We start from the raw sequence: 21,314 nt of genomic DNA, 5'->3' as shown, positions 1-21,314 counted from the left end.
CACACACACACACACACACACACACACACACACACACACACACACACACGACTGTAGAAATTAATCAGTGAAGGGAGATGTAATTCAGGCTGCAACTCAGTCCTGAGTCTCCATGGCTGGGAACTGCTGGCAAATTAACCATTTTTAATAACTTAGATAAGTCGGGCTTTTCCAAACTAAGTGAATTGCATTTTCTACACACTACCAGAGCTGGTTACTTCTGCTTCTGGAGAGGATGGGAACAGGTAAAAAGTTGCTCTAGATCATGTTCCTAATAGAGAGCTTAAAATGATTTAGCACATGTTTCATCCTCATCACCCAAAGCCTAACTCCAGTGAGATGAGGTAGTGTTTTGATACCATCAGGGCAGTGGATTCCAGCTGCACTGCTGGGGTAAGCAACTTGAACTCCTAAGCCTTAGTTTCTTAACCTGTAAAATGTGATGAATAATTATTGATTATCATTTCTTCTCAAAGAGTTATCATGAAGATTACATGAGATGATATATAGGATGGTACTTTATAATCTAAAATTCTATACAAATGTTAGCTGTCACTATCACCTAATGGAACTTTCAGCCTAAATCTTTCTAATGGATGAATCTTTCTAACCTTCATCAAAGAAGAAATGGGGGCTGATTTTGTTTACTTTTGTCTTCTTAATGTTTGACTCATAGTTGCAACTCACTAAATATTTAGTGAATGAATGCAAGACAATATTTGTGAAATATAGGCTGAACTTGCATAGAGTAACATTTTTTTCCTTGAAAAGGTGTACTTCTCATCTTTGCGGAATAAGTACTATTATTCATATCTTACAAATGGGGAAAGTGAGATTCACTGATTCTCAAATCATTCTGACAGCCAGATGCTACAATTTCAGGTAATTTCTAATCACATGTAAAAGGGATTACAGCAAGTACTTTTTTGGTTGTTTAAGAGAAAAAATGAAACAAGTCTGTATAGTATAGTTCTGTTGTGTAAAACCATTCAAAGCAAATTGATGAAATATTTTGTCAGACTTTATTTTTATTTATTGACCATTAATAGAAACTAATTTTATTTTATATATAGCCCTCACTGAAGTCTCTGTTGCCAGGAAACTACTTCTGTTATCCATGCCCCTAATATAGCAACTTTGTCTGTGTTTCTATTCTTTGTGCATTGTGCTCAGTCTTAAACTGTGGATATTCCATTAACTGAGAGTTCTGAATAGCCATTGTGTAACTGGAGTGATACTCTGTCTGTGTCAGTTCCATGCATTGTTTGGGAATGTGCTGTTTTATTTCTGATGGGACATCTCTCATTACCACTAATATGTTATTGAAAAGATAAGCATATGAATAAACCTCATAAGTGTGCATTGTTGAAACATATAATCTTTCATTTTAGGATTGCTTGATTATACATATATTTCTGTATTTTCAAATGGAAAGTAAAACCACCAGTGTCTAGTCCTTGGGCTTTAGGTGAGAAGTATCAGTGAAATTGAATCCAGAATTATCTGTTTATGAGTGCTTTGTTTGGGAGAAGTTCCCCCCACTCCCACTGCTTTTTTTCCCATTAGAATCTCAAATTCCTCTGTGGTCCAGAAATGTTGAGGGACTCTGACCTAACAAATTCATTTCAGCCCTGGTAGCTTGTTTGATCTCTGGAAAGTGATATAAAACACCTAGACTGGTATGGGGTACTCATAGGTGCTAAACAGGTATATGTTGGAGACCTGATCAAAATAACAGGTTTTCTTCTTATCTATAACATCATGGTTGGTGAGCCCCTAGAGGACACAGTATATGCTTTACTCATTCCTTGGCATCCTGACTTCTCACCTCTGTCTCCCCATGTAATAAAATATGCACGTTCTGTGTCAGAGTAGAAGTCTTTTTTTGATTAGAATTCCCCATCCATACAAAATTGTTTCAGCACATGTCCTCCAAATAGACACTTATTTGTAAATTATATACTTATGCATGTCTATATTGAGGATACATTGTTTTTGCTCAGATTGTTTTATGCTGATGATATAAAACACATAATAGCAATGTTAAAATAAGGAAGATGAAAAGCAGTGTTTTAAAATGCATTGATAACCTTGATGGCTTCATATTAAGTAATATCTAAAAAGGTACACCATATACTTACTTCTTCTCATTCCTACTTTTGGCCCCCTCGTGATCTGGGCTTGTACCCAGCTCTGGCTTTTCATGGCTCCCCTCCCACTTCCTAATATCCTTTCAGCAGATGTCCTCACTGGTAACTGCTTATTCTCTATGGTTAATTCAAATTCCTGAGAGTCAGACTCTCATTTAGCTAGTTCACCTAATCATGTCAGGTCAACTCATGTGAATCTCTTTGATAGCCTTATTTTTGGCTTCTCCTGGAAAGTCACTCTGTTCCCCACAGGTGGCTTGAGCAAGTGAGAGACAGAGTCACTGGGCACAAGTGTGGCTGCTCAGACAGCTTCAATGAAAAGGGGCCTGGTGAGGCTGGAATGGTGACTGGCCTCACCTTTACACAGATATGCCTGTAGGTCTAAAAGAGACACCAAAATCTGACTTCCTCTGTTTTTCCTTTGCAAATCCATGCCTATATCCTTTTGAAGAACACTAGGCATATTAGGCAAAGTTTTTGTAACTTAAGTAAACCAGAGAGCTGGAGACCATTTAATCCTGTAAAGTTCTTCCCCATCCATCCACCTATCCATCCACCTTTCCTGTCTAGTTACTACTGGGGAGAAAATGATAGCATCTTTAAGAATTAACCTGTAGTTCTTGGATTGGGAAATAATGGTTTCATGATTGCTTCCATTCAGCCTCATGCAGACAGGAGTTTAAAGATTTCTTCTACAGAACACAACTCATTTCTTCTAAGTCCCTTCTGAGTAGGTTGGAGTCAACAAGAAACAGTTTTGCAGGATTTCCTAGTTTGGAAGTGCCATATAAATGAAGCCATGGTTGGGAATTTGAAACCTATTTATACCTGCATGGGAATGCCTTTTCTTTTGAAAAGCAGCATGCTGGGTCCTTTCCTTGCAGAACTTTAGGTCAGTGTTGCCCCATTTTAAAGCCTGTTTGCCATCTGGAGCAATGCATGAGCTTGTCAGAGTCAGACCTTCTCATTTGAGTATGTTTCTGCATATGTTTTATAACTTTAAGTGGCCAAATGTTATTGAATTTAGAGTCAATTTTTTAAACTGCATCAGAACTGTACAGCATAAACAAAGTTTATAGTCTCCAAAAAAGAGAGAGGAAGAGAGAATACTAACGTTTATTGAATGCCTAAGTTCAGCACCTTGTGTTCTCTGTTTCATTTAATCTTCATGCTCCCATCAGGTAACTATGATTGTTCCCACTTTGCAGAGGGAAACAAAGATCAGGAGTTAAGCAGTTTGACTAAAGTCACAAACTAGTCAGCTGTGAGGTAGAAGGTGACCCTGTATGAGGATAGCTTGCATTTCTTTTAACGAACTCTATGCCAGGTATGGTGATAAGCATTTTAACATGCATTATCTTATTCACTTTCACCACATTTAAGCCTAAGAGGTTTTAAAAATCAGTCTCTCAAGACTATTTTTAGATCAGGGACAAACACTATTAAAATGTTGATGTATTTTCCTTCCAGTCATTTGTACATATTTTTGTATAATCTCTTCAACTTCATTCCCATTTTCATGTAACATTATAAATGACGCATTTCCTCATAATATTATTTTCATAAATATGTTAAAGTCTATAATAATTTAATAATAGTTTAAGTTTCTGATGCTTTGCTGTTATAATAGTGGGGCAGTGAATGTATTTGTGCCTAAATCTGTGGGTGGTTTTATTTTTAAACAGTTTCTTAGTGTGTATTATTAGAAGCAAAATTATAGGGTCAGAAGTTAGAAACATTTATTTTTAAAACTTTTACTGCTTTCAAGGCCCTTGATACATTTTGCCCAACTGATTTTTTAAAAAATGAGACCACTGTCCACTGCCACGGCAGTGTGTGGGTGCCTGTCTCCCTGTAGACCTATAGCCCCTGGGGGAGGGACACATGGTTCCAATGCTCCTCTCTCCAGCTGTGGTGCTCCATCCTGGATCCACTGCACTGTGGGGTGTTGGGAGGCTGGCGGGGCAGAGATCTCGTCTCAGTCTGCCTGACACCAAGCGTTTGCAGCTGTTTGACACACTCTCTGCCAGGCCTCCTGCTGTGCCTCCATTCTGTCCGCTGCATTTTGCAAAGCATTGTCTTACTTATATCCACTCAGAATGGCACAGTACTTACCTTGTTTCTAATTTTATTCACTCTCACGTAGACTTCCAAGAGGTTTATCTCTTTGATTGGATTTTTTTGTGTGTGTGTGGTACACTGTTGTGGCCTCTCCCGTTGCGGAGCACAGGCTCCGGACGCGCAGGCTCAGCGGCCATGGCTCACGGGCCCAGCCGCTCCACGGCATGCGGGATCTTCCCGGACCGGGGCGCGAACCCGTGTCCCCTGCATCGGCAGGCGGACTCTCAATCACTGCGCCACCAGGGACGCCCTCTTCGATTGGGTTTTTAAACAAGCTTTGGATTTACCATTTCTGTTTTTTTCTGTTGTTTAATGCATTCATTGTTGCTGAAGTATTTTGTTTTGTCATAATTTTTTTCAAACAAATGAGTGTTTTTGCTCCTTTGGAGCTGTAGTCCACTTATTTTGATTACTTAGGGCTTGCATTTATCTCTGTGCTCGCCTTGACCAGATCCCATAAGATTTGATAATTAGGGCTTCTGTTTTTATTCATTTTATGCCTTTCCAATTCTAATTCATTTCGCTATTTTCAAAACAGTCTCATATTAGGATTTATAGTTCTTTGAAACAATAATTATTTGGGAGAATAATTTCTTTTTCTTCATGTATTGAGTTTTTGGTTAAATGCCTGTTATTTATTTCTGTGATGGTTTTGTTGTAATATGCTTAGAGTATGGCCTATCCTTGCTGCTTTGCAGAATGTATTGAATTTTTCATATATATACTTATATATCTATAAATATATGTGTATGTATATGGGCATTTGGGAAAGATGTATCTCTGTACAGTTAACTTAGACTTAATTTTAAAAATTTGTACTGTATCTTCCTTACCATGACAATATGATATCTTTAGCATGCCCTGAATATGAAGCCTTGGCTTGTTTTCTTATCATGGTTAACAGTTTTGGGATAACTGAGTCTCACTATCCGGCTGCACAGTTGCCCAGTGGGCCCAACTGGGTGTACAGCCTGTGATATGGAAAGAAATCAAGACTCAGGTCCCTAGAAACCTAATCTATGACCTAGACCTTGTCCCTGAGGTACTCTGACTAGAAAGTTAATCTGTTAGAGGAACTTTCATCATCGTAAAAGGCAGAAATAATTTTCTTAATGCTGTTGATAAAATCTGGGCACATCCTGCTTCACACTATTTATTATAGAAACTGAGCATTTGAGACTTACTTTCCTTTTTAAAACCATCTGCCTCCATTAACTTATATTAATTTTCATATATACTAAGCATTTGAACATTTGTTTTTTGGAAGTTTTGGGAATATAGTCAATATATATGTGTGAATTTAATAGTTATTTAAGACTCCTTGTATTAGTCCTTCATGAGACTTCGTAAATATGTTTAATGTCTGCATAATAGTTTAACAGTAATTTAAGTTTCTGACTTTTTGCTGTTACAGTAGTAGGGCAATGAATGTATTTGTGCCTAAATCTGTGGGATTTTCTTGAACATTGTTTCCTTAGCATATATTAGTAGAAGGGAAATGAATGGGTCAGAAATTACAGATATGTGTGTGTGTGTATATATGTGAGTAAAATAACTGGAACCACATGAAAGACCCTTGATGCATTCTACCCAATTGCTTTCTTTTCAAAATGGAAGACTTTCCACCCCCACGGTGGCATGTGAGTGCCTGTCTGCCTGTAGACCTAGCCCCAGGGTGGGATGGATGGTCTGGGCCCCTCCACCCAGCTGTGGTGCTCCATTCCAGACCAACTCTGCTGCAGGGTGTTTTGTGTGCCGGGGTGGTGTCATGTGTCTTCTCCACAAGAAAAGGCATTGTTACCAAGGCAAACAGTGACACTTGATACAGCTATGTACACACCAGAGCCAGAGAAAAGCTTCACCTGAGGGATTGTTGACAATTGCTAGAGGTTGTGCCAGTGCAGAAGTTACATAGTTTTCCTTTGGCAACACGTGTTAATGGATTTGTTGTAATGTTGGAGCCCTACTTAAATGAAAATTCTGAACACTTACACTGGAAAAATATAAAATAAAAAACCTTAGTTGGGAATGCATTGGTTAAAATTTAGCAAATGAGGTAACAAGTTGTTAAAGTAGGTTGCTTAAAAAAAGAAAAAGGTAAGGAAATAGCTATGATTTGCTTTTAAATAAAAAAAATATTTATAAGAACACATTTTTAACAAGAAACAATGACCAAGATATGTTCTCTGGTCCCTGGGCACTTATAATCTCATGTAATTTTACATTTAGCGACTTAACACAATTCTGTTTTTTTGGAATGGATGCCGAAATGCCATTGGAGCAGAGTCTCAGCTGAGAAACTTACATACATAGAGATTAATTAAATGGAAATAATTTTGTTTAAAAGGCAGTGCATGGATTCTTCAGGGAAAAAGAAATATGGAAAATTTTATAGGAAAATGCTTAATAAGTATCTAGTAAAGATTCAGATTTTGTTCTTTAGCTTCTTGTCTCATAAAATTAAGTCCTAAATTCACCAAGCAATGTTCTTTCCAGTTTACCTTTGGGTCTATGTATGGAAGAGCTTGGAATTTCAGTTAGCTTCGTAATTTCAGTTAGCTTTAATGAGAGGCTCAGAGTAGAGAGCTAGGAGGAGTTGCCTATAGGGGTCAGGCAGGGAGATTAATGGGGCTGTGCCCATCCACTTCTGCTCTGTGCTACCAGGATGTTTGCCAGGGTAACCTGGTTTGTCTTCATAGTGAAAGGAGTCATCTTATCCTACGGGAGTATGAATCACTGATGCATCACCAGCAGCATCTTGCCTTGGTCCTTGGGCTGCAAATATTTGAAAGGCCCACCTCAGACCCACTCCTCCCTTGGGAAAGGTAACAGAAGTTCTATGCCTGTAACATCCCATAAAGGCTAAGGAGCAGGAGGAGGGTGAGTGGGCAGGCCGCCAGCTGTCTGTGCTGAAATACCAGAGCCTGGGCTCTGATAATTAATGAGGTTTGAGAGAACATTTCCTTGGCGTATTCTACTGCCTGACCCAGTTGACTGGGTCACTCTGGGGAAATGGGCCTCCATTCCAGCTCTTTCCTCCCAAGATTGCAGCCTGGCATTTATGTGATTGTTAGTATTGAAATGAACACCTGTACCATCCTATTCTCGACAGGAGGAAGCCTTTATGTTTTGTAATTCTTTATTGAACGTACTCTCTTTTTTTAAGCATATATATTTTAAAAATTTGAAACCTGTGTATATTTGCTCTGTCATTATACACATAGCGGAACTTGATTGGAAAATAATTTTTTTTCATGAGGAAGAATCAAAAGCATCTTCTCAGAGTATTCTGGATTTTGAGAAGGCTCACATTTGCTAGGCTTTATCTGTTTTCACGGATAAAGATTTCTTCTGTCTTTTCTGGTGAATGTGGGAAATCAGATACTTGTCTTAAATGTTACAAACTATTTCAGTTAAAGCCAACAGTATTATAAAAGACACGGCAACAACTGATACTTGGTAACATCTCTAAAATTACATGTTAATAACTTTGAATCAGATTTACAATACTATGGATGTAGGTAGTCTCAATTTACATATGGAAAGTTAAAGCACAAGTTACTACAGTACTTGTCTGAGATGTCACATGATTGATGACAGAATCTATATTCTTAGTCCTTTATGTAAGAAGAGACTTCTGTTTTTATATAATAAATTAATTGGGTAAGATAGTGTTCTAGTTAATAGCAAGGAATAAGTTTAACAAATGGTTCTCAAAGTATGATCCTGAACCAGCATCGTTCGCATCATCTGAGAGCTTGTTAGATACTTAAATTTTTAGGGTTTGCCCCAGACCTCATGAATTAATCCCTGGAGGTGGGAGTCCTGCATTTTGTGTTTTTAAAAGGCCTTCCTCACACTTGCGATGCACTCTATAAAGTTTGAGAACCACTGGCTTCATGTAGTCTTTCCATAATTGTTTGTATAGTTTAAATGCTTGGGGTTGCTGAGGTGATGCACCTGAGGCAGGAAGCAGTGGGGCAGCCTCCCTAGCGGCCCCAGCACAGATGACCTTAGCAGGCCCTCAGAACCTGACTTTTCAAGGTACAGAGAGAAGGTAGGTCAGGAGATGGAAGAGGAACTAGTACTTGGACTGCCGGTGCTATGCCAGGCACGAAGGTGGCCTTCCACGAGGTCTCTTGCATTCAGTCCTCACCCCAGTCATGTGTGCCGTTAGGATGTTCCTCATACTTCATTGGTACTTAACATCTTCTAGTTGTAATCTCATTGTCGTCCATTTGCTTTGGTTCTTTGATGAGAGAGTTGATATTCTGTTTCATTTTGGGAGCTGTGCGTTGGCTCATAGGGCATGCAGTTTGTGTTTGAGAAATAGAAAGCTTCCTGCTAAACTTGGTGCTTCTTCCTGGAACAGCTGTTTTACTTCAGGCATGTCGGGAGAAGGGGAGGAAGGACTTTGTTTCTCTTGTAAAGTATTGTATTCCCTGTATCTAAGGTAGGGTGCTTGGTAAACAACTGTTGATATTGTACTTGGTTGTATCATCTCCTAAAGAGCTTGTGTCCCCTTCCAACTCACTTCTGTTTGTTTAAGGCAGTGGTTCTCAAGTTGTCATCCCCCGTTTCAGCAGCAGCTGTCCCGCTCCAGACCTACTGAATCAGAAACTCTGAGGTGGGGCCAGTAATCTGTACTTTAATAAGCCCCCAAAGTGATTGACATTTATGCTAACATTTGAGAACCGCTCGTTTTAGGCAAGAGGTGTAGGTGTTTGGTTTGTTAAGATGGTACCTTCTCTTATAATTTTACAGGAAAGTAAAGATGATTCACATTTAAACTTTGGAATTAAGGGCACACTGAAGATAATATGGCATCCTCCAAAGCAGCTGACTAAGAGCAGACTACCGATGGATACCTGCTCACACACCCTTCCCTTGCTCAGAGTCCCAATGAGGGGGACTTCCTGCCACCTCATCCCCAGGTCACCCCCAGATGTGGTCCCTTCCTCCACAGAGAACTAAAAGACGAGAGAGAAGTGCTAGAGGGTATAGAGCTTTCCATCCTGGGGCTTACTGTTGAAAGGGCAGAACTGAGCCAAGTGGTAACCCCATCAGAGAGGAAATCACTTTCTGATCTGATCATTAAAAAAAAAAAAAAAAAAATCAAACTTTTGCTTTCTTTGCTTTAAGTGGAAATATTCTTCCTACTTTATGTATCTAGATACCAAGTAAGGAAGTTGCTTTGGATGACTGAATGCTCCTTATTCCATATGCAGTCTCTCAAGTGTAACTTTTTGGGGTTTTTTTTGGCCTGTGCCGAACGATGGAGGGTAAACAATTACGTATATTAGCGATATAGTTTACACGGATAGCAGTTAGTCAGATCTTTCATTTCTGATTGATTAATCCTAAAAGAGAAAAGCGTTTTTCTTGAGCCCTCTATACAATACTTTAAAAATTTAATATACATATCTATTTTATTTTTTTCTCTAGGATTGTATCACAGTTTGAGGATATCTCATTGGTGATTTAAAAAATGCATCCATAAACAGCTAGGTTTATACATTGTCACAACATCGATGCAAGTTCTTAAGGAAAAATCAAGGGTGACAATTGAAAATAAAATACCCATTGCCAAGTAGGACCATTCTTTACCATTTCAAGAACTTGTGCTTGCATGTTTATGGGAGAAATTATTCCAGACCCTACCAGTTCTCTGTCAGAAAACATAATATTCTGACAACCGTTTTCTCCTACCTATGTGTAATATTTAACTTCTATTTAAAAATGTTGACCCAAGCTACTTGGGCTTGCATAGGCTTGATATCTTAAAATGCAAGGGGTGGGCACTGAGAGCAGAGCATATTCATAACTCCTGGAGTTTTACTATTATGTCTTGATTTAATAAAATGTCCGCAGCTGAAAGTAGCAGGAGAAATTGACTATACACAGGTTTGAATATTTTTTTTGTTTTCTTTTTTTGCGGTACGCGGGCCCCTCACTGTTGGTGGCCTCTCCTGTTGCGGAGCACAGGCTCCGGACGCACAGGCTCGGCGGCCATGGCTCACGGGCCCAGCCACTCCGCGGCATGTGGGATCTTCCCAGACCGGGGCACGAACCCGTGTCCCCTGCATCGGCAGGCGGACTCTCAACCACTGTGCCACCAGGGAAGCCCTGAATATGTATTTTTTAATATATTCAGGTAGAGTATTCAGCCTGCAAGCCTAGGAGAATGGGTTTCAGCGAGGCAGAGTTTGGCAGGGAGGCACACAGAAATGGAGGGATGAGAGAGTCTAGCCAGTGGGGAGCTGTTTGTAGTTGAGGGCGTGAACTATGCTGTACATAGTGCGGGGTGGGGGGAGTCCTTCCCCGCTCCACACCCCACCCTGGGTCTACCTCCCTCTGGTCTGATTCAGCACTCGCCCAGCACACCCCGTTATTAGCTTAATAACATGGTAACAGGGAAAGAATGGTATTCAGTTGGGAATCTTTGACTGCAAGGAATAAAACCAACTTAAGGAGCATTTTGTCAGGATACTGAAGTGCTCCGAAGAATCCAGGATCCTCAGAGACAACCTAGAATCAAACACGGGAAAGCGCAAGGAATTGCAAAGACTCTGTGTGTTGGCCCTGCTGCCCTCAGCTTTATCTTCACCTTTCTGCTGCAGACCAGCTCTGTCTGCGGAGCTGTTCCCAGGTGCACCTGCACCCAGAACCTGGCTGGCAGCTCCTCAGCCCCCATTTCTAAGCCCCAGAGGAGGACAGATTTGCCCAACCTGGATCTGAGGTCTTTAAGTGGTCCAGTGAGCCATGATGGGCGAGAGATGTGTGTGCTCTGAGAGGCGGCATGGGAGGCCCACCTCTGACCCTGTGGGTGGCTCAGAAAATTCCAAAGAAGGGAGTAGTTTGCATAGAGGGAACAAAAGCCGTGTCGTCCCCCCCCCCCCCCCCCGCCACACATACCATTAACATGCTGCTGTGTGTTTATGCATTAGCCCCACTCTGGGGGAGTAATCATCTTTGGCTCCTAGAAAATCTGGATGTTAGACCTGAAAATCTTTGGGCCAGACTGAATCAGGGTCTTGAATTGTGGTGAATTTTCCAAAGTGACTCCACTGCATGAGGCCTTGTGGCTATCAGCCTCAGATGCCTCCGGAGACCCCTGTCTCTGTTAGTGCAGACCCTTTGAATAGCAGTGGTGATGAGCGAGGCTGGGTGTTCCTGGGGAAATGCCTGCATAACGCAAAAGCCTCATGAATCTCTGCTCTAAAAGCTTTCTTTATCCTGAATGACATTCTGACCCACTGATAGAAGCCAATGAACTAAACAAAACTAATTTTGCCAGAAAAATATGTAGGTTACTAGATCTTAACCCTTCTGCCTTCATTTGTTCGCTCAGTTGTTAATTTGAATTGGGAATGACTGTTAGTCCACAAACTGAGGAGTGCAAGAAATAGCGCATTTTCCTGAATCAAATTAGTGTTGACTGTAAGCTTCTGCTCCCCTGGGGTAGCAGGAAAGTAACCTTGGTCAGGCTTGGATCTCTTTCCTACACCACTCTCCCAGGGGGTCATGCCAAGGTTCCAGACTCTGACTACATGTCATGAGGGCAGGAAAGCGCCCTGGGTCATCTGTTCACACCGGTTCCTGCTGCTTCTGGGCCATGTTTGAGGCTGGGGAGGATGCTTTGTCACAGCCAGGAGACCAAGCTCAGCATCTGGCCATTGTCTTGGGGCTCTGGCACACATCTGGGGGTGCTGCCAGGGAGCAGGTATGGCCTTCAGCTGCTCTGAGTCTCACACTCACTCTCCTCTAAGAATCTCCTCTTAATATGTAGGGGGGTGGGGGTGGGAGGATGTTTCTCTCTTCTCAAACCCTTTCCTCCTTAAGGAAGCCCAACCACAGCCTCCCTGAAGCAGGGAAGCCAGAACCCTCTCCCCACGTGCATGAAGAGAGTCCAGAGAGAAAACATCGAGGAAGCCTCCTAGCCAGTAACTCTCCAAGTGCTGGCTGCAGCAGGCGGTGTGCAGGGCTCTGCCTCCTGTGCGGTCACCCGGCAGCGGTCGCCTGTGGGCAGAGCCCCGCTTTGAGGCATCACCTGCTCTTCCTCATGGCTGCTGATTTATGGGTAGCTGTACCTGCCCCTAACTGGCAGGAGTTTGAGGCATTTGTTGTTTGGATGTTTCCAAAGCCAGTTTGTAAACCTGTTTACTCCAGAAGAGTAGCCTTCAAACTCTTAAGCATTTCTATAAATCTTAATGAATTTATGAAAGTATGGGGGAAAGATTTCCTTTTCCCTTTTCTGGCAGTGGATAATTTAGTTCTGCTAATATTCCTGCCGAGAAACTTACCAACCTGGCCCACACAGATGCACTTTTACCCTCAGAATTCTCAGTGACTAATTGTGAGTGCATCCGGTTTCAATGCTTCCTTTTGCCATTGTTTTAGATGCTACCTTGGCCACAGCACAACTAATGCATTAAAAAATAAAAACATTTTGGAAGTATATATTTAGGATTAAATCAAGGGGAATGCTATAGAAGATGGCAAAGCTTGCACAAAGCATTAATAAAAAAATATGGGGTCTAGGGCAATCAGCATATTACGTAGGAACTGTGAATGCCTCTTCATCTAGAATTTCAGTACCAGCTGTGCATAAAATATTTACACAGCACAGTGCTGCTTCACCTCTGACAAAAGCATAGGTTCGGGTGTACGCTGTTACTACAGGCATCACTACGCGTAAGCAGCTGAAGTAACGTGCCTGTCACAGGGTTCAGTTAATAGTGACTGATGAAGTGGCCTTGGTTCCTAAACAGAAATGTGTATCTTGTTGCCAGAATGGCACTTAATAGTAAAGCCACATCATAGAGGAGGGAGAAGAGAGGTCACTAATGTGAAATTTAAAGGAATGGATGGTGTAGAAGCTAGTAACCTGGTTTACTATTGGTGCAAGGGCTGGAGTAGTCCCCGTGATGACTTTTAAGAAAGAAGTATTACTAAAAACACAGCTGAGAATAATTCTGTTACCAAGCCTTTTTTAGGATCAATGCAGAGCTCATTTGTAAAATAAAAATCTAATTGTTACTTTACTAACTATGCATGCGTATTACATCTCATCTGTAAAAGAGAACTGATAACACCTGCCTAATGGGCTCATTGTAAGGATCAAAAGAATAAGGCACCTTAGTAAGTACTGAATAAGAAACAGCATTTTTAGTTTGTTTTTTGAGTTTTTGCTTGCTTTAACAATAATTACTTCCATTCATGATTTACCTGTATTTTCTTTAATCCTCTAAGTAGACCAGTGAAGTAGTGGTATTTCCATTTTAGAGATAAAATTAAAAATTGGAACTATTTGCAACACGTGTCAAAGTTCATACATAGTATCCTTATATAAGGATGCCTCTGTATCCTTGTGGTAGAGGTCCTTTCTGGCTCTAATAGGCTGGAATTGGTTGGTTTTGTTCCTGATAACCAAAGGTTCCCAATTAGTATACCATTCTTTGCATTATTAGGGTACCAAGTTAATAATATCCTTCATAGATGAAGAGATGCTACAAATGAATAATATGAACACTGTAGCAGAAAAACAGAGGGCATATACAATAAGTGCAGAAAAGTAAAAAAATGTTCAACCTCAGAGATATGCTAATAAAAGTGAACTTTTGGAATCTATAAGATAGGATAATTTAAAAATTAATACTACCCAGTTTTAGAGGGAATATGGAGAAGTGTACCACTTATATACCACTCATCTACCACTAGAGCTTAAACTGGGTGAAACATCCTATAGGACAAGCTGTCAACAATATCAAATGCATATTTTTTTCATACGTTTGACCCATGACTTTATCCCTAGCAAATACTTAATGGTGTGTTTGAGGATAGCCATCTCAGCTTTATCTACATAATCAAAACTTGGAAGTGACTTAAATGCTTCAGGGGGGTTTATTAAAATTGATTATTGTACATTCATTAAAAATAAAGGCATAGAAGGCTAATAAGTGACACAACGCTTCCATCAAAATAAAAATAAATGGGAAAAGTAGGTTACAAATAATGCCTAGAATTCACTTTTAGTAAAAATGACATACGCTTACACATTTGTTTATTATGTCTGTGGATGTATGATGCAAGCATACCAAAGTAGAAGGAAAAGTCAAAAATGCTAATGATGCTTATCATTTTTTTCTTTATTCATATTGGATTGTTGTAAACTTTTGGTAAAGAACAAGCACTACTCTGAAGGAAGAAAAAGCATTTAAAGTTATCTTTTGACAATTCGGATCTATTATGTAGGTTACCCAGAGGTAGTAATATGCTATCTGACCTGAATCTGGATTTTTGCTCTGTTGATTGGATACATTTCAGTGTCTGTTTTCTTTTTCTTTGTTAAATAAATAACTATCATTTACCTAGAGCAGGAAAATATAATTTAGATGTTCACGCTTGATAGCATATAGCTGTTGAATGGTTCCGCAAGGTCACTTAGAGAACCAAAACCAGGCACACAAGGGTGGTGTCAGGAGAGAGAGGTTGGAAGGGTTTCCATTAAATTATTTTCAGTAGTCAAGCTCTGTGCATATGGAAAGGCAAGGAGCAAGGGAATAATAGTGAGAGTTTTTACCAGGCTGGTAAGTAAACTTCAGGGTAGAGAATGACCAGCATTTGGCTTGATAACCACAGTTCTTAACAGGAAAGTCTCTGCTTGTCTCCATTTGCCCTCCTGGCTTCTTTTCAGTCCCCTGCAGTCCACATCCTGGACCAGCCCTATGGAAAATTGTCCTCAGGGGTCACCAGTGACCTCCTTACTAATTGTTACATCCAGTGACACCTTGTTAGTTCCCATCCACAGCGCTTGAAGTCCCTTATCTTTCTTTGGGTTGATGTGCCTCTCCACCCCCACGGTTATCCTCCTGCCTCTGTAACCACTCTCGGTCTCCTTGATTGGTTCTTCTTCCTCTATCTCCCTGAACCTTCACTGTGTCTTCTACTAACTCCCCTTAGAACCTTTGTTTAGTCCTAGTGGTTCAACCGTCATCTTTTTTGACGTAAAAGTCTAGCAGCCAGTCTTTCCTTACTGTGAGTCATTCCTGCTGCTGCTTGGAGTTTGGTCATAAAATGGTTTTTGGAATTAGAATGTGTTGGCTTTGACTCAAAATCTACAGACATTGGAGATACTTAGAAGTCATCTCTTGCTCTAGGAGAAGGCCCCTGGATTGTCTATGAATGGTGATGATGGAATAAGCTCCTTGTGTGAGCCTCTCCACACAAACAAAAATAGTGGAGTTAATGGAATCTTGGGTCAAGGCACAAAGGCTTATGAATTTCAAAGAGCATTTGTAGAGCTGACGCAAAAAATACCAGGTTTGTAAAAACTTTGATGTAGTCCGTGCCAAAATGACAAACTAAAAATAATCAGAATAGTCGCTTTCCAGCTGGAGAGCTAGGCTCAGTAAACTAGAAACAATGGCCAGTACCATTGAGACACTGTGTGAGTTAAATTATCTGGAAGGTGTGATCGCCGAGTCTGTGAACTCGAGATAGGCCTTGACAGAGGGGATAAGAAAAGCTGTATCTTGCATGGGGAATGATAGTTGCAAAATCAGGGTGTAGGAGTATGTGTTCTTTGGAACATAATAAGACGTACCTGACTAAGACAGAAGGTGTTCGTTGGAAGCCGGAGGAAGATAAGGTAAAGTAGGGCCAGATTATGGAAGAGCCTGAAAGTCAGCAAAGGCGTTTACATTTAATGGAAGAGAAATGTATTACCACTGTGGATATGGATGTAGGAGAATGCTAGATTTGGAGATGAGAAGAGCAAAGAACTTTAGAGCTGGAGGTATCCTGTATGGTGGGGTGGGAATGACTGATGTTTGTTGTACATGCTGTATGTCAGGTGCAAGATCTCATAGTTCTTATTCTAACAGCAACCTTAGAGGTAGATGATATCATTCGCATTTTATGTATAATAAATGAGCTCTGAGGAAATATAATTTGTCTGAGTTTTTAGAGTGACTGGGCCAGGATTCAGCACATCTGACTTCAAAGCACAATGAGGATGGAGAACATTGAAATCAGTTCTTGATTTTACAGTTAAGAAAACTTAGACCCAGGAGACAGGGGACTACCCAAGGTTACCCCCGTAATGGAATGAAAGCAATTGGATGGGTAGTGTTCTGCAGAGAAAGGCCAGGTTAGAGGCTGCTGTTGTACACAGGTGGGGGTACCAGAGAATTTGGTACTAGTGGAGACATAGGAGTGAAAAAAAAAGTAGAGAGCAGTAGGAGGACGGACATTCAAGGGAAGGTGGCAGTGGACTGATGTTGGAATGGGCAATGATGGAGAAGGCTGACGTGAAAACAATCCCAAAGTTCTAATCCAGGGGAACTGCCACTCACAAAGAAAATCCTCCGTGGAGCTAGTTTTCAGAGAAAGGCCATGTATTTCTTATGGGCTTGTCTGATTCTGAAATGACAAAGATACCAAATGTAAAAATTGATGGTATTCATGAGCTGACTTATGTACATATTGATGGATACATGGAGAGCAGTAATGGAAGTGAAGGTGAAAGGATGTGAGGAACCACCCCTTTTCTTTGAACTGGTGGTGAGACACCCTAGAGCTAATGAGTAACTTTTACCTAAAGCAAAGGAGACTCACGTTTGCATGATATCCTAGGTTCTTTTTTATTCTGGTCTGCACCTTCCACCCCCAACTGGAGAATGACTTAACCATAATAAACTGCATAGCTGTCTCTAGTAATTGATTCCCCCTCTCCTGTTGGAAAGGAGTATTGCCCCATCACATTTCCCTCAGTGAGACTCTTTTTTTCTTTCAGGATGATTGTCACTGTACTGGATGGACTGCTGAGCTATTGAATTACTTCTGTCTTTTGACCACACTAGGAAATTGTCCATGGAGTTGAGATATTTATTGCAGTAATTTCTGGCCTTACATACTTAGGTAAGGTATACTTTTTTCCATATAACTATCATGAAGTTGTCATGCTTTTCTTCTTTAACTTTGCTTTTTAAGAGACATTAATCTGTTCTTCTACCTTTTATGCTCTATTAATCACTTCAGAGTGCTCTTAATCTTCAAGTATATGAGTGCAGAAAAGACTTTTATATAATGAAATATGAGCAAGCTGTTTGAAGAATAAAGGGGGAAATGTATTACTCTTCAGATTAAATCAATAAAAGTACCCCATTTCCTTAAACACAAGATGCATAGACTGGATTATACTAGAGAAACTTAATAAATTGAAAGGAGTATTTACTATTAAGTCTACCTGAAAAAATGAAGATACTTAAGTATTAATATATTGCTGGCTTTATTCAAGTAAAGAAAATTTGGAAAATACAGGGAATTTAAAAGAAAAAAATGTGTTATTTCACTTCCAGAGATAACCAGTGTTAAAATTTTACTGCATTATTTATAATAACTTGTTTTTACAAATATTTGTAATGCGGTGTGTGTGTCGTATGTGTTAACTTGCTATATTTTTGCAAATGAGAAACATTTATCACATGCTTGCTACATGCCAGGCTCTGTACCAGCTTTGTACCAACCCCTTTACATACATTAATTTATTAATTCTCACAACTCTATGAGGTTGGTGCTTTCTTATCCCCATCTGTACACAAGAAAACTGAAGCTCAGAAAAATTAAATAACTTGCCCATGCTCACATAGCTGGTAAACCCACTCAGAACTTGAACCAGTCAGATGCCAAAGCCCATACCAACAGGCTTTTTTACATACTTCTTTTCCTTGACAATGTGCTTATACCTTTTTTCCTGAAGCATCATTTTACATGACTATATGGTGTTCACTTATGTGGGTATGCAATTGTTTCTCTACCCCATCTCCTTTTGTTGGACATGTATTTGTTTTTCTTGATTTAGTTTTAGAAACAGCATTGTAATAATATCTTTTGTGCACATCTCTGATGATCTCTCGAGGGCAGATTGCTGCGAGTGGCATTGCTGAGTCAGCCACAGTGTGGGAATGTATCCTTCAGTGTTCGATGCGTTCTTCTAATTGCCTTCTCGAAAGGTTGTACCAGTTTGTATTCCCACTAGCAGAATATGGAAGTGCCTGATGACCCTAAGCCTTCAATGACATTGGTAGTTGGCAATTGAATAATTTTGTTTGCCTTCTTAAAAGAGTCCAGGTGTCCTTGGTCAGGTCCATCTTCTTGCCTCTAACCCTCTAGAGCCATAGCCTCCTGACTGGTTCTGTGTCTCCACTGTAGACCTCATTTTGTCACTAAAGGAACTGCAGGACAATGGATAAGAGCATGGGCTCTAGAGGTAGATGCCTGGGCTCAAATCATGGCAGTACTGCTCTGCCTTAGTTTCCCCATCAATAAAATGGAAATAATAATAAAGCCATTTCCTGTGGTGGTGCTAGGTGATAGTTGATATAAAGGATTCTAGAACAAGTGCATGACTCCTGGTATGTGCTCAGTAATTGTTGTCTACCGCTGTTGTCTTCCAGAAGTCCATGCTCATATAATTAAAAAACCATAGCTTATATGCAGTTGACCCTTGAACCACATGGGTTTGAACTGCGCGGGTCCACTTATGCGCAGATTTTTTTCAGTAGTAAATACTACAGTACTACACGATCTGTGGCTGGTTGAATCTGTGGATGTGGAACTCTGGATACTGAGGAAGCCAGACATGGATGGAGGGCCGACTATAGATTTTTGACTGTGTGGAGGGTTGGCACCCCTAACTCCCGCGTTGTTCAGGGGTCAGCTATACTTATTTTAAATTAAATATGATTATTACCAAATTAGTAATTCACAGCAGAAACTACATGGTGTTATTATATGTTAACACTGTGAGCAGTCTGAAGGTCACGAATAACCATCCCTGTCTCTGTTGATGATGCAAGGTCAGGGTACCGAGGGGAGAGTAGTAACAGGAATAACTAAAGTGTTAAAGAGGTTTATAAGCTCACAGAGAGAGCACTTTCACATGCATTATCTCGCTTGATCCTCACAACATAACTGTGAGGGAGGTGGAGCCAGGTATCATTAACCTCTTTTTACAGAGGAGGAAACTGACTTGGAGGAATTAAGTGACTTGTTCACTTGAGGTCATGGAAATGGTCACTGGCAGAGCTGAATGTGCAGTCTAGGCCTTCCGACTGTAAATCCTTACTCTTGATACTTCGTGACATAACGATAGACTGAAGAGGTGCAGGTGTAGATACCGAGGTGTAGAAATGTACCAGAAAAGGAAGGAGCAAAGAGGGATGCTGCCTGGGAGGAGGAAGCAGATTTGGGATAAGGAACTTGGACATATTGAAAAGAAGGCAGGGACCCAGTGGGGAGGGAGGAGGGAAGGAAAGAGGGAGAGGGAGGGAGTGGGATCAGAAAGAGAAGGGAAAACTGAAGAGGCCAGGACTGCAGGACCCATAGGTCTGGCTGAGGAGCTGGAGGGAGGGGGCTCCTTTGCAGCAAGCAGGGAGGAGGGAAGGAAGAGATGGAGGATAGAGACTCAGGTGCCTGGAGGTAGAAAGGAATATTTGAGAGGGCTGAAGACTTATGGCCTGAATATACCTTCTAAATAAAGAAGAAAGTATTCGTTGAGAATAAGAATGGTGGGTTTGGGGGTTTTGATATGAGAAAGAGGAACTACTTACAGTAGCCAAGGTGTGAAGTGGGCCAGGGAATTAGTAAAGGGCCACCAAAGACCTTTGCAGCACAAGAGACAGGACCCAGATAATGTTTAGGCACCAACTTGGCAGATTCTAGGACCCCCAGCAACACTGCTCTAGGGGTGCTGAGAATGTACACTTGCCAGACAAGGATGTTTCTTTGTGAGCAAAGGGTAAGACAGGCACTGGCTCGACATTAGGAAAGGTAAATTCCTCAGTTGCCTATGGAATGAGAGGAAATCACACTCTACAATAATCCTCTTGTTTCCAAATACCACAGTGGCTATCAGGCTGTGCTCTAGTCCTGGGGTACCCTTTGCTCAGAAGTTAAGTACTGCAGTGATAATATTTGTACACATTTGTCCTTGGTGTAGGGTGTTTAATCAGTGGAGAAAGAAGAAGCACTAGTTCAGTTTTTGGTTCTGGAAACCTTTGTTAGGACTGTGCTTATAGTCAGAAAGGTGAAGTAGGGAGATTAGATGGTTTCTTAATCTGTGAAATGAGGAGTTAGACTAGATAGATGCCTCCCAGTGTCCCTTTCTGCCACACCATCTTCTGATTCAACTTCAGTCTACACTGAGTCTTCTATCTATGACCTCCTTTACAAGACAGTTTAGCATTTCTATATTTTTATTTTATGGCGTCCTAGATATTTTTTTGCTTGGATACTTTGCTTAATATTAAAAGTAATGTATACTGACTGGTAGATAAATGAAAGATATATAGATAAAATAAAAGGACTTGTTGAAAATGCACAATCCTAGAGAGCCCAGAAATGAACCCACACACTTATGGTCAATTAATCTATGACAAAAGAGGCAAGAATATATAATGGAGAAAAGACAGTCTCTTCAATAAGTGGTGCTGAGAAAACGGGACAGCCACATGTAAAAGGATGAAATTAGAGTATTCTCTAACACCATATAAAAAAAATATAAACTCAAAATGGCTTAAAGACCTAAATGTAAGATTGGATACTATAAAACTCCTAGAGGAAAACATAGAACACTCTTTGACATAAATCATGGCAGTATCTTTTTGGATCCATCTTCTAAAGTAAAGGAAATAAAAGCAAAAGTAAACAAATGGGACCTAATTAAACTTAAACTTTTGCACAGCAAAGGAAACCATTGACAAAACAAAAAGACAACTTACTGAATAGGAGAAAATATTTGCAAATGCTATGACCTATAAGGGATTAATATCCAGCATATATAAACAGCTCATACAACTCAACATCAAAAAAACAACCTAATTAAAAAATGGGCAGAGGAACTGAATAGACATTTCTCCAAAGAGGAATGCAGTTGGCCATCAGGCACATGAAAAGATGCTCAACATTGGTAATCATCAGGAAAATGCAGATCAAAACCACAGTGAGGGCTTCCCTGGTGGCGCAGTGGTTGAGGGTCTG

At 40.5% G+C, this 21,314-nt stretch overlaps 1 protein-coding gene across 4 annotated transcripts in view; it reads left to right on the top strand.

The window, feature by feature from the left end:
• Nucleotides 1–21,314, top strand: part of KANK1 (KN motif and ankyrin repeat domains 1) — a 185,764-nt gene that overhangs the window by 48,471 nt on the left and 115,979 nt on the right. For 2 of the 4 annotated variants that reach the window (XM_029202444.1, XM_029202440.1), the window contains exon 2: nucleotides 17,068–17,192. The exons of 1 other annotated variant lie outside the window; for it this stretch is intronic. The gene's annotated coding sequence lies outside the window, so the exon portion shown is untranslated. Of the gene's footprint in view, nucleotides 1–17,067; nucleotides 17,193–21,314 lie in introns of those variants that run through there. One more of the 4 variants, XM_029202448.1, reaches the window with a different exon arrangement.

Source organism: Monodon monoceros, unplaced genomic scaffold, assembly GCF_005190385.1.
Source record: "Monodon monoceros isolate NGI ecotype Baffin Bay Population unplaced genomic scaffold, NGI_Narwhal_1 Super_Scaffold_5, whole genome shotgun sequence".
Lineage (NCBI taxonomy): Eukaryota > Metazoa > Chordata > Mammalia > Artiodactyla > Monodontidae > Monodon > Monodon monoceros.
This window is presented reverse-complemented; position numbering and strand designations above follow the sequence as displayed.